The sequence below is a fragment of the Mastomys coucha genome, unplaced genomic scaffold, assembly GCF_008632895.1.
Source record: "Mastomys coucha isolate ucsf_1 unplaced genomic scaffold, UCSF_Mcou_1 pScaffold9, whole genome shotgun sequence".
NCBI lineage: Eukaryota > Metazoa > Chordata > Mammalia > Rodentia > Muridae > Mastomys > Mastomys coucha.
In genome coordinates, this window is record NW_022196915.1 from 38,484,072 (window position 1) to 38,496,746 (window position 12,675).

Below are 12,675 nucleotides of genomic sequence, written 5' to 3' on the forward strand. Positions count from 1 at the left end.
AAAAAAAAAAAAAAAAGTAATTTAAGAAACTTATTCTGTTCCTAGGCATGGAAGTACAAACTTACAATCTAGCTGAAGAAGGCTGAAACAAAAGAGTTTGAGGCCAGTCTAGGTTACATAGTGAATTGTAGGGCAACCTTAGCTACATAGTAAAAACTTGTCTCAAAAACAAACCCCAAGGCTGAGGAGATGGGCACACAAGCATAAGGACTTGAGTTCAAGTCCCCAGCACCCTTATTGAAGACTGAACATGGCCACACAAGCCTATAATCCGAGTGTTGGAAAGGTGGGCACAGGAGAATTCCTCATACCCTACCTGGTCAACCTAGCCAAACTGGTGAGTTCCAGTCTCAGTGAGAGGCTCTGTCTGACAAAAGGAAGTGGAGGGCAATTGAAAAAGGCACCTGGTGCACCTCTGGCTTTCATACTCACGCAAACACATGTACACATACACACTAGAACATGATACAAGCACAGCACACACATTACCTACTATAATACCTAGCAATTCTGCTTTTTTAGGATTTATTTTCAGAAATGTCTTGAAGCTATACATGAAATTACTTACTGAAAAGTATATTATAGCATTAATTTTTTTTAGATTTATTTATTTTATGTATATGAGTACACTGTAGCTGTCTTCATATACACCAGAAGTGGGCATAGGATCCCATTACAGATGGTTATGAGCCACCATGTTGTTGTTAGGAATTGAACTCAGGTCCTCTGGAAGAGCAATCAGTGCTCTTAACCACTGACCATCTCTCTAGCCCCCAATAACATTAATTTTAAAGTTACAAAGGTGCAAGATAAATATCCAGGAGTCAAGAAGTTTATTTTTATTTTATGCTATTTTGTTATTTTGTTTTGTTTTTCAAGACAGGGTTTCTCTGCTTTAGTTGTCCTGGAACTCACTGTGTAGATCAGGCTGGCCTCAAACTCACAGAGACCTGCCTGCCCCTGCATCCCAAGTGCTATTAAAGGTGTGCACCAGCACTTCTTGGATTATTTGTGTGTGTGTGTGTGTGTGTGTGTGTGTGTGTGTGTGTTACTACTGTTTTTTTTTTGGTTGTAAGAAATTTTTGTAAGAATGTGTAATATGCTTAGAAAATCAAATATACTAGGATGAAAATAATAGAGAAAGCGGAGGAGGAGGTGGCTAGGGAGACACTTAGTGACTAATAAAATTGATGTACAAACATGAGAACTGGAGTTCCAATATCCAGAACCCAAGTAAAACTGGGTGTGGCAGCAAACACAAAATCCCAGTGCCCTACAGTAAGATAGGTAGATACAGAGGTGTCCCCAGAAACTTGGGGGCAAGCTAACCTGATGCATGCAGCTAACCTGAAGCATGCATCTAACCTGATGCATGCAATTAACCTGGTGCATGCAGCTAACCTGGTGCAGGGAGCAGAAAAATAACAAATTCTTCCTAAACAAGGTGGAAGACAAGGACCAGCACCAAGGACATTCTTTGACTTCCACGTAGTCACCTCTGCATGCATGAACCCTACATATCACAAGCCTGCTTGCACACACATCCATCATATGTTCCAAAAGATTTTAATTTAAAAAAGCACCTTCCATTCAATTTGAAAGTGAACAAAGAGGGCTGGCTGAACGTGGTGGCTTGTGTGGCAAGTGCTTTATCAGCTGCCCATCTCCTCAGTCCTGGGGTTTGTTTTTGAGACAAGGTTTTGCTATGTAGCTAAGGCTTCCCTATAATTTACTATGAAACCTAGACTGGTCTCAGACTCTTTTGTTACAGCCTCCCTAATATAAGTTTGTAGATGCTAGATTGTAAGTTTGTATTTCCATGCGTAGAACAGAATACATTTCTTAAACTGTAGGCATACATTTTTAATTACTTAGCACCCAAGGGTTGACTTGCTAGAAGTACCAAAAGACAAAACAAAACTGGGCAGTGATGGCACATGCCTTTAATCCCAGCCCTCATGAGGCAGAGGCAGGAGGAGCTCTGTGACAATGTTGTCCCAGGACAGCCAGAGCTACCCAGAGAAGCCCCGTCTTAAACCCTAACCCCAACCCTCACCCAAAAGAAGTGAACAAATGATCTATTAGACATTTCTATGAAGCAAACATAAAAATGGTCAACAAGCTCGTGAAACATAAAGGTTCTTCTATGACTGTATCTTTGTGTATTTGTGTTAGCGGTTCAAACTGCTGCATGCTAGGCAGGTGTTGTTTCTTTTCTTTTAATTAATGTTTTCTTTCCTTTTCTTTATTTTTTTATTTGCTTTTGGTTTTTCCCGGCAGTGTTTCTCTCTGTAGCCCTAGCTAGCTGCCATGGAATTCACTCTGTAGACCAGGATGGCCTCAAATTCACAGAGATCTCCCTGCCTCTGCTGGAATTAAAGGTATACGACACCACCACCCAGCTTCAATTAATTCATATGTGAGTGTATGTCTCAGCACTGTGTGTGCAGTGTTCAATGAAGTTAAAAGAGGGTGTCAGGTCTCCTGGAATTGAAGATACAGATGGTTGTGAGCCGCTACGTGGGTGCTGGGAATTGAACCTGGGTCTTCTGCGATTGCTCTTTGCAGCTGAGCCATCTCTCAGACCTATTGTTTGTTTTCTTGATGTTAGCAATCCCTACTAGGAAGAGATAGAATTTTAGTACAGTTTTGACCCGCACTTCCCTGGTGGGTAGAGTAGCAGTTTTGTCTTGTTTTGCTTTAGAATTTATGTGGAAATTCCTCTGTCTTTTTTTGAAACTAGGCTACCACAAGCTTGTAGAGTAGACAATGATAGTCCTTAGTGTTGTAGCTACAAGTGTGTGCCACCACACCCAGCTTCTTTTGAGAAACATTTGCCGCTGTTTGTTGATTGGGTTTTTTTTTTTTTTTTTTTTTTGGTGTTTCCAGTTCTTATTCATCGTTGGAGAGGTGACAAAGATTTCTTCCCCTGGGTGGGTTGTCTTCTATCTGCAAGTGTTTTCTTTATTACAAGAAGCTTTTAAATGTGATGTAATGATGTAATACCCTCTGGCCATTCTTGTGCTATTTCAGAAACTATTGGAGCTCCATTCACAACCATGTTTGTGCCTAGCTCTTCAATTCTCCCCTAGCATTCCAAAGTCCCAGTTCCTACATTATAAGTATTGAATTTGGTTTTGTAGAGGACAAGAGGGACCTATTTTAGCTCTTTTGTATGTAAATATCCAGTTTCCTCAGCATCATTTGTTAAAGATGTTGACCTTCTTCCAATGTATGTTTCTGGCTCTTTTGTCAAGAATTGGATGGTTGAGTTGAGCTTGGCAGGACACACCCACAACCCAGCTCTTTCTGAATAAAGATGCCCTGGAGAGAGCTGGCTGTGCCTCCCAAACACTTCACTGGCTGCCCGGGAAAAGGCCCAGTGGGTTTGTAGGGAGTCCTCAGAGTTACCAGGAAAGAACTTGTTGCCTCCCCTCCCCCACAGGCCACAACTCTGCAGGGAACCGGCTCCGGCTCACCCCTCCCAGCACACAGCACCACAGAAGCTTGCTGCAGCCAAAGAGATTGAGAACTTCACCTTTCAACTCTGTGAAGCTGTGCCAGTAACCCACTCCATAAGAATCTTCTACTTTCTTATTTTCCGTTATTTGATGTCCACATCTGCCCATGTATCTTGGGACGTTTTTGCTTTTGTCTGTGTACTGCTCGCTTCAGTTTTAGGAATGCTGTGCATGTGTCTTCACCCAGCCTCAACAAATCAGGCTTTACAACACCTTCCACCCGTGCATTTGAATGCTTTTTTATACTTCATGTACATCAGACACTTTTCTTATTACTATATCTTTTCCTCTTTCCCCTTAATGCTTCCTCCTTTTTATCTTTTAAAGATTAATTTTTTGTAACTTTCATTTTTTTCAAAACCTTATTTTTAATGATGGCTCTTAATTGCTTTAACCTTTTTTTTAGGCCATCATCCACCAGAGATAGTGGGAAAGAAAGGATATGGGGTTGGGGTGGGGGGTTGGGAAGTGGTCGTGTTTAGAAAGGTTCTTTGGAGCAACTCCCATCTGTGTTGTCTGGAAATCAGCAGTTCAGTTCATAAGTTAGCAGGCAGCAGCAGCTCGATCCACTCACAAACACTTCATGGATACACCAGCAGTCCAGTTCAGTGGTGACTGGGATAGCAAACATGAATCAGCAGTGGTGGCACTACCTAGCAAAGACAGCCATGCCTCAGCCTCAGCTCAAGTCAGCAGGAGGGACTAGGAAGAACACCAGAAGAAGTTCTCAGCTGTGTCTCACTCAGGGAAGTGAAGATCAGTGAAGACCCAGAAGTGTTGCACAGCTAGTTCTATAAGCAAGCCGAGCTCAGCCTCACTGTCCATCAAGTCCTATTTATACCCTCTAAACATCACGGGTCCTCCACAGGTCTTGCCTCAGGGTGTACATCTGTCTCAGCTGACACCACTCTGCAAATCAGCCCAAGTCCGCTGAAGCAGCAAGAAACTGCTGAACACCACCACAAGTTTTTTGGTGCATTTCTCCCTATGGTGTCTCGACAAATGTAGCTCAACTACACAATGTAAGGCGGATCAATACATGCATACTGTTAGCAAAGAATCCTTTAACACATGTCCTTTCACATGCTTCCTTTAGCAGAACATCCTCTCTCCTGTGTCTGTCTGATTCAACAAAAATGTTCCTTCATACGTCTACCTTAGTCTTTCATCTATGCCCACTTCAGGAAAACACTCCTTCACATGTTTGTTCCAGAAAAGCACCATCCAACGACTTTCCTAAGAACCCTCAAGTTTCCAATTCATTTTTTAGATTTATTTATGTATGTGTTTGCCTGCATATGTGCCTATGTACTATGTGCATAAGATGCCTAAGGAGCCCAGAAAAGGGTATTGGATAACCTGCAAATAAAAAACGGCCCTTATGAGCTCATTTGTTTAAATACTTGGCCAGGTTGGTGGAACTGTTTAAGAAAGATTAGGAGGTGTGGCCTTGTTACAGGAGGTGTGTCACTGGAGGATGGCTTTGAGGTTTCAAAAGATTCACACCTTTCCCATTTAGCTCTCTTCCTCTTGCTTGTGGATCAGATGTAAACTCTCCACTACAGCTCTAGTGCCATGCCTGCCTGCCTGCCTGCTGCCATACTTGTCATGGACTTTAGCCCTCTCTAACCATGAGCTCTAAATTAAATATTTTCTTTTGCTGGGCTGTGGTGGCACACGCCTTTAATCCCAGCACTTGGAAAGCAGAGGCAGGCAGACTTCTGAGTTCAAGGGCAGCCTGGTCTACAAAGTTGAGTTCCAGGACAGCCAGGGTTATTCGAAATCCTGTCTCGAAAAAACAACAACAACAAAAAAGAAATATTTCCTTTTATAAGTTGCCTCAGTCATGGTGTCTAGCACAGCAATGGGAAAGTAACTAAGACCCCTGGGACAGGTGGTTGAGGGCCACCATATGGGTACTGGGAATTGAACCCAGGTCGTCTGAAAAAGCAGTCTGTGTTCTCCACCAGCCCCTCTTGAGACAGTCTCTCTATAAAGTTCTGACTGGCCTTGAACTTACAAAACTACTCTTGTCTCTGCCTCCCTAGTACTGGGATTTAAGGAATGTGCCACAACACTTGGCCTTTTTATACTTCTTAACTATAACTTTCTGTAGGTTTAACAATCTCTAAATCCCCTTCTACCTCTATTTTTTCTTTCCAGTATTAATATAATAAAGAATCCTTATTTTTAGCAACCCTACATCCCTCCTGGTTTTAATTTTATGAACTTAAATGAGAGTACACTCCCTACAATCCTTGGTGGTTTAACCTCCAGCAGTTCCTGATGCCCAAGGGGCCACTGTTACTAATTGATTAATACAACTCGTACATTAATGCACTAATGGAATCCCATTGCATGGTGGGAATATCCAGTAGCCGTGGCTGTTCTCCCAATTAATATCCTACTTGTAGGGGATAGAGCTCACACTAGGCAACCAGAGATCCTGAACTGAGGAACTATTTTCTGAACTGCACACTCAACTCGGCCACATCCAAGTCCCATATAAATGTAACAAATACGCTGGGCAGTGGTGACGCATGCCTTTAATCCCAGCACTTGGGAGGCAGACGCAGGCGGATTTCTGAGTTCGAGGCCAGCCTGGTCTACAGAGTGAGTTCCAGGACAGCCGGGGCTACACAGAGAAACCCTGTCTCGAAAAACCAATAAATAAATAAATAAATAAATAAATACTCCAACTGAAATAATATAGCTGACTTTAAAAACTGAACCAAGCAAGGAAACAACACCAGATGCATAAGTCCCAACTCAGTAACGTAAGAAACACAAAAACCCAAGACAACTCCTCCAAAAGTTTTCGTTGTTTTGCTGGATTGACATGTTGTCAAACTGCCTGCTAAGTATCTCTGCTTTTACCCACAATTACTGCTGCTCTCAACCTTGGCCAAAGAAGCTTCTCTCTGCAGTGGGCAGCAGTTAACACAGAGACTCAAGAGTGGTCAACATGCTAAGCCACATGACTGCTCAGTGCTCGGCCCTTAGTCTGTATCAGTCTACTCAAGATGAGACTCGGGGAGCATCCTAAGAGAGCCTAAGGTCTGGAGGATGGTGGGGAGTGTGGTGAGATGCTGACTTCCTGACAGGACATGATCTTGTGAACTCACTGCAGCTATCCAGATCACTCAACATTCCAGCGAGTGGAATGTTGGACTAGTTGGACTCAGTGGGTTTCAAAACAAAACAAAACAAAATACAACCCCCAAAAGGAGAGGACTTGAAGTAGGAAGGGGATGCATTGACGGGTGTCCTTGGGGGAGTTGGTGGTTGTTATGATCAGAATGCATTGTATATGAATATATGAATATGATATATGAAATTGTCAAAGAATAAGATATAGATATATATACATATATATATATATATATATGCTCTTTGACATAAATGTAAGATAAAATTTGTAAAACTCAACATCTCTAGCGAGAGAGATGACTCAGTGTTAAGGGGCATATACTGGTCTTCCAGAGGACCCAGCTCAGTTCCCAGAACCCACATCAGATGGCTGGCAACCACCTGTACCTCTGGCTCCAGGGGATCTGACACATTTTTCCAATCCCCATAGATACCTGTGTACACACATGACACAAATGACACAGAGACACATATGTAAGAAAAATACATCTTCCTTTAAAAAGAATTCAAACATCTCTTCATAAGAGTTCGAGGCCAGCCTGGTCTACAGAGTGAGTTCCAGGACAGCCTAAAGAAACTAGGAACAGAAAGCTCACACTTGGTCGTAGCAAAGGCTGTGTTAGCACAGAAATACCCAGTCTTGAGGCTGTTATGAGCAACTACATAAGACACTTGGGAGCCAGAAGGAGCACATGGCCATAAGTCCAGCACTTGGGCAGTGAAGCCAGAAACGTGTGTTTGAGGCCATCTAGAAGTGGCTACATAGAGAACTTAAAGCCAGCCTGGGATACTTGAGACCCTGTCTCACAAAAGAAAGGAAGGAAGGAAGGAAGGAAGGAGGGAAGGAAGGAGGGAAAGAGAGAGACGGGTCTACAAAGAATGGGTGAATTCTTACAAATAGTACCAACCAAGATTAAATCATGAAGGAACAGGGGGCTTGAGAGGTGGCTCAGTGGTTAAATGTGTGCTGCTCCTCTAGAGGACCCAAGTTCAATTCTTAACATCCACAGCAGGTGACTAACAACCACCTGTGACTAGCTTCAGGAGATCTGACACTTCTGGCCTCTGCAGGCACCCACACATATGTAGCATACACACACACACACAAATGCACATAAAAATGATTAAAAATGAAATAAAGCTTTAAAATCATGAAGAAATAGAAAAGACAAACAAACCAATAATGATCTATGAGCACGGACTATGATATTTGTGCTGGTTAGTTTTTTTTTTTTTTTTTTTTTTTTTTTTTTTTTTTTTTTTTTTTTTTTTTTTTTGCTGGTTAGTTTTTTTGTCAACTTGACACAAGCTAGAGTTCACCTAGGAAGAAGAGGTGACTTCAGTTAAGATTGGGTGGTGCCAACCCTAGGGAGGTAGGTGGTTCTGGGTTATATAAGAAAGCTGAGTAAGCTTTCTTATATGATTTTATATTTCTTCCATGATCTCTGCTTCAACTTTTTCTTGTTGCTGTTTTTGTTTGTTTGTTTTGTTTGAGACAGGACTTCTCTGTCTTTTTAAAGGAAGATGTATTTTTCTTATATATGTGTCTCTGTGTCTTTTATTTGTGTCATGTGTGTACATAGGTATCTATGGAGATCAGAAAAAGGTGTCAGATCCCCTCGAGCCAGAGGTACAGGTGGTTGCCAGCCATCTGATGTGGGTTCTTGTAGGATGCCGTCCCGCAGCTCCTACTTGCGTGGGGTTCCACGAACCGAGGATTTGGAGACCTGCAATGAGTGGCAGAGAAAAGAGACACGACGCCAGGAGAAGGTTCTCATCAAGGCGTAACTTTACTTAGTGAACACGGAGTATATATATACTTAGATAAGCACAGGCATGCATATTACATTCAGGTGAGAACAGACATTCGGCAGGATCAAAGCTAAAACTCTAACACAAAGGATTCCAGGACAGGATAGAGAGATCAAAGGTTCACGGCTTCCTAGGGAACTGGTCTCTGGTTCCGATTCATATACATAGGCTCCAAACCCCCAGCGAGTTGAGTCTCTGGTTTCGGTTTCAGTGGGCACAGCAGGGCTCCCACAGGTTCTCGGAACTGAGCTGGGTCCCGAACTCGCTATATAGACAAGATAGCCTAAACTGAACAGAGATCTGCCTGCTTCTGCCTCCTGAGTGCTGGGATTAAAGGTGTGCACCACCATAACCATGCTCTGCTTCAGGTTTTTATTTGTTTTAGATTTATTTATCTATTTATTTAATGTATGAGTGCTCTGTTTGCATGTACACCTTCATGCTAGTAAAGGGCATTGCATCCCAGTTCAGAGGGTTATGAGCCTCCATGTGGTTGCTGGATGCTCTCAACCCCTGAACCATCTCTCCAAGGCCTCTGCTTCAGTTTTTTTGCTTCCAGGTTCCTGCCTTAAGCTCCAGCCCTGGCTTCCCTTTGTGATGGACTGTGCTTAGGATTTGTAAACCAAATAAATTCTTTCCTACCAAATAAACCCTTTCCTTGCCAAGTTGCTTTTGGTGGTAATTGTTTTATTCCACGAATTGAAAGCAAATTAAGACAAGACTGACATAGTGATGAGCCATCTTCCATTGAGAAACCTAGAATGTAATGGTTTTGCTGCTGAATTCCACTGAGCATTTAAAGGAAAATGAATTCGAATCTCTTCTAATGATATTGAAGAGGAGAGAACCTCTCAAACTCATTTTACTTATTTTTAAATAATTTTCTTTAATCTTGAGAATTTCATATATATGTATAATGAAATATGGTCATATCCAACCTTAATACCCCTCCTCCAGCCTCCTCTATATCCCCCCAACTTCTTGTCTTTTTTTTTTTTTGATAACCCTCTAAATCCACTTAGTGCTTGCTGCCGATAGTGTAGGGTCATCTAACCTAACAGTGGCCAACGCACTCGAAATAGGATTCTTCTCCCCCACAACTATTGACTTCAAATAGTTTCTTAATCTGGTGGGCCTGAAGGACCTGTCTCCCATCTATGCCAGAATTTAGGCTGGTTTGATCCTGTTCATGTAACCACAGTGGTTGTTAGTTCATGGGTGTGTAATTATGTCATGTCCAGAGCACAGAGCTTCACAGTACTCCTCATCATCTGGCTTTTTCATTCTTTCTACCTCCTTTTCCATGGTTCCCATTCTTTTTATGAAGCCAGCATTACCCTGTTAACAAAGCCAGACAGAGATAATATACCAAAAAGTATAGGCTAATATCCATGGTGACTATAGAGGCATACATCCTCAACAAAATAGTAGCAAACTGAATTCCTTGGCACATTAAAAGGGTCATTCACAGTGGTAGTGACGCACGCCTTTAATCCCAGCGCTCAGGAGGCAGAGGCAGGTGGATCTCTTTGAGTTCAAGGCCAGCCTTGTCTACAGAGTGAGTTCCAGGCCAGCCAAGGCTACACAGAAAAACCCAGTATTTAAAAAAAAAAAAAAAAACCAAACAAACAAACAAACAAAAACAAACAACAACAACAACAAAAGGGTCATTTACCATGATTGAGTGGAATTTATTCCCAGATGCAAGAACATACACAGATCAATCTGTACATTATGCTACATGAACAGAGCGAAAGACAAAAACCGTATGACCATCTTAGCAGATCCTGAAGAAGTAACAGAAAAAAATTAACATTCCTCCATGATAAAATCTCAGTGAATTAGTGTCAGTAGTTTTCTCTGTGAAGGGGCAGGCAGTAACTGTCCCAAAGTAAATTTGCAAAAAGGAGAGAGCCCCTTTTCTTGGGCCTGGAGAGATGACTCGGAGGTTAAGAGCACTTGTTCCTGCAGAGGAGTTGGGTTCAGAGGACTTCGTGTCTGTGACTCCAGTTTCAGAGGATGAGATGAAATAACATTTTTTTAAAAAGATTTATTTTATTTATGGTTGTACAGATGGCTGTGAGCTATCATGTGTGTGGCTGCTGGGAGTTGAACTCCGGCCCGCTTGCTCCGGTGTAATTCACCAGAAGAAAGCATCAGATCTCATTACCAGTGATTGTGAACTGCCATGTGGTTGCTGGGATCCAAACTCAGGACCTTCGGAAGAGCAGTCAGTGCTCTTTTACCGCTAAGCCATCTCACCAGCCCAACAAATAACATTTAAATAAGCTTTTCTCCACCTATTCTCCCTTCTGCTTTCCATGAGGCCTCAATGTCCCACCCCTTCCCCGCCCCTCCCCTCTCCTCTTGTCTCCCCTCACATCTTCTATACTTTCCACACATTCTTGCTCATCCCAGATTCTAGCTTCTGAAGAGCTTTCTCCCACGGATAGTGGTAAGGATGTTTAGTTCCAGGAGCCTAATGCTACCCTTTTACTCAAATTTTCTACAAGACAGTTCTAGTAAGAACCCAGCAGCCTGAGCTGGTTTGCCATCTTCACCTGTCATTGGTGTGTTGGGACTCTGCATGGGTTCCTGCAGATCTTCACCTGTCATTGGTGTGTTGGGACTCTGCATGGGTTCCTGCAGTTAATAGCAGTTGCAATTACTGAAAGGAGGGCTTGGCCTAGAGATACTTTCAATCTTTAAACTGTTCGGTGTTTAAGGAGACTGATTTGCTGTCATTGATGTAATAGTTATAAATCCAGAAGGGGATCTAAAATATAACATGTATTTAAAATCCTGTGGGGCAGTGGTGGCGCACACCTTTAGTCCCAGCACTTGGGAGGCAGAGGTAGGTGGATTTCTGAGTTCGAGGCCAGCCTGGTCTACAGAGTGAGTTCCAGGACAGCCAGGGCTATACAGAGAAACCCTGTCTTGGAAAATAAAAAAAAAAAAAAATCCATCTTAATTAGCATGACGACAAATTGCAAGCCAATATTATAGGCAAAGAACACACTGTAAAACAAAAATGAAAGCTGAAAGCTGTTCTATGATAGAATAGAAGTGAAAGAACCTTCCCTTGGGCTGGCAAGATGGATCAGCAAGGAAAGTTCTTCTACCAAAGCTGGTGACTGAATTAAATCCCTGGGACCTACACGGTAGAAGGAGAGAAGTGACTCCTGCACATTGTCCTCTGATCTCCACATGCACACTTCCCACAGACAAATAAATATAAATAATAGGAAATCTTTTAAAGAAAGAAAATGCCCTGTGTTGTTCTGGAGGAGAGAAATTATAATTGTGACAGTGTAAATTAAGATCACTGCTGGATCTCTTCCCAAGGTTTTTGTAGTATTGACTCTTGCCAGAGGGCGGCTTCAAATTTAAAATTTGCTTCCCTTGGGATGGTAAGCAGAGAACGACTGAAGGACGAACCTGACACGTAGCTGTAGTAGGATGGTGTTCTTGTCCTTCCTTGTACTCCCACCCGAGGTGACAAGGACACACCTGGGTCACATTCCTGAATGTGCTGGTTTATGGACGTCAGCCTGTCACCAAGCACACCCATTTTAAAATAAGAAACTGTCACCACGGAAGGATCTTTGGACTCTATTTTTAAAACCTCTAAACCATGACTAAGAGCCTGCAGAAGAGGCTGTGCAGTAGACTTCAGCATAACCATCAATATTCTGTGTGAGCATGCGCACACACACGGAGTCACGCGCACACACACACAGAGTCATGCACACAGAGTCATGCACACACACACACACAGAGTCACGCACACACACAGAGTCACGCACACACACACAGAGTCATGCACACACACACAGAGTCATGCACACACAGACACTGAAGGAAGCAGGGGATGAGATGAATGAGTAGATAGCGCAATGATACTACCAATCCTGCATAAAATGTTAAGAACAGATTGACTTTACCAAAGTATTAATAATACAGAGAGAACAATTATGCTGCAGAAATAAAAGAAGAAAGAAAGCAATAATTTGTAAACCAGAGATGATTATAGTTTTAGGCTTACAGTTAAAACTGGGATCTGTTAATATCTGCTTTTACATTATGGGATGTGTAAATCAAGGTCTATTTTCTTTTATAATATTAATTTTTGAAGTGGGGTCTCACTATGTAGCCTAGACCGGCCATGAATTCACCATCCTCCAGACTCTGG

At 42.4% G+C, this 12,675-nt stretch overlaps 1 long non-coding RNA gene across 1 annotated transcript in view; it reads left to right on the forward strand.

The window, feature by feature from the left end:
• Window positions 1–3,740, forward strand: part of LOC116084097 — a 14,830-nt gene extending 11,090 nt beyond the window's left edge. Inside the window, exon 2 of the long non-coding RNA XR_004116038.1 lies at window positions 3,446–3,740. This is a non-coding gene — a long non-coding RNA (uncharacterized LOC116084097). The remainder of the gene's footprint in view (window positions 1–3,445) is intronic.
• The last annotated feature ends 8,935 nt before the right edge of the window (window positions 3,741–12,675 follow it).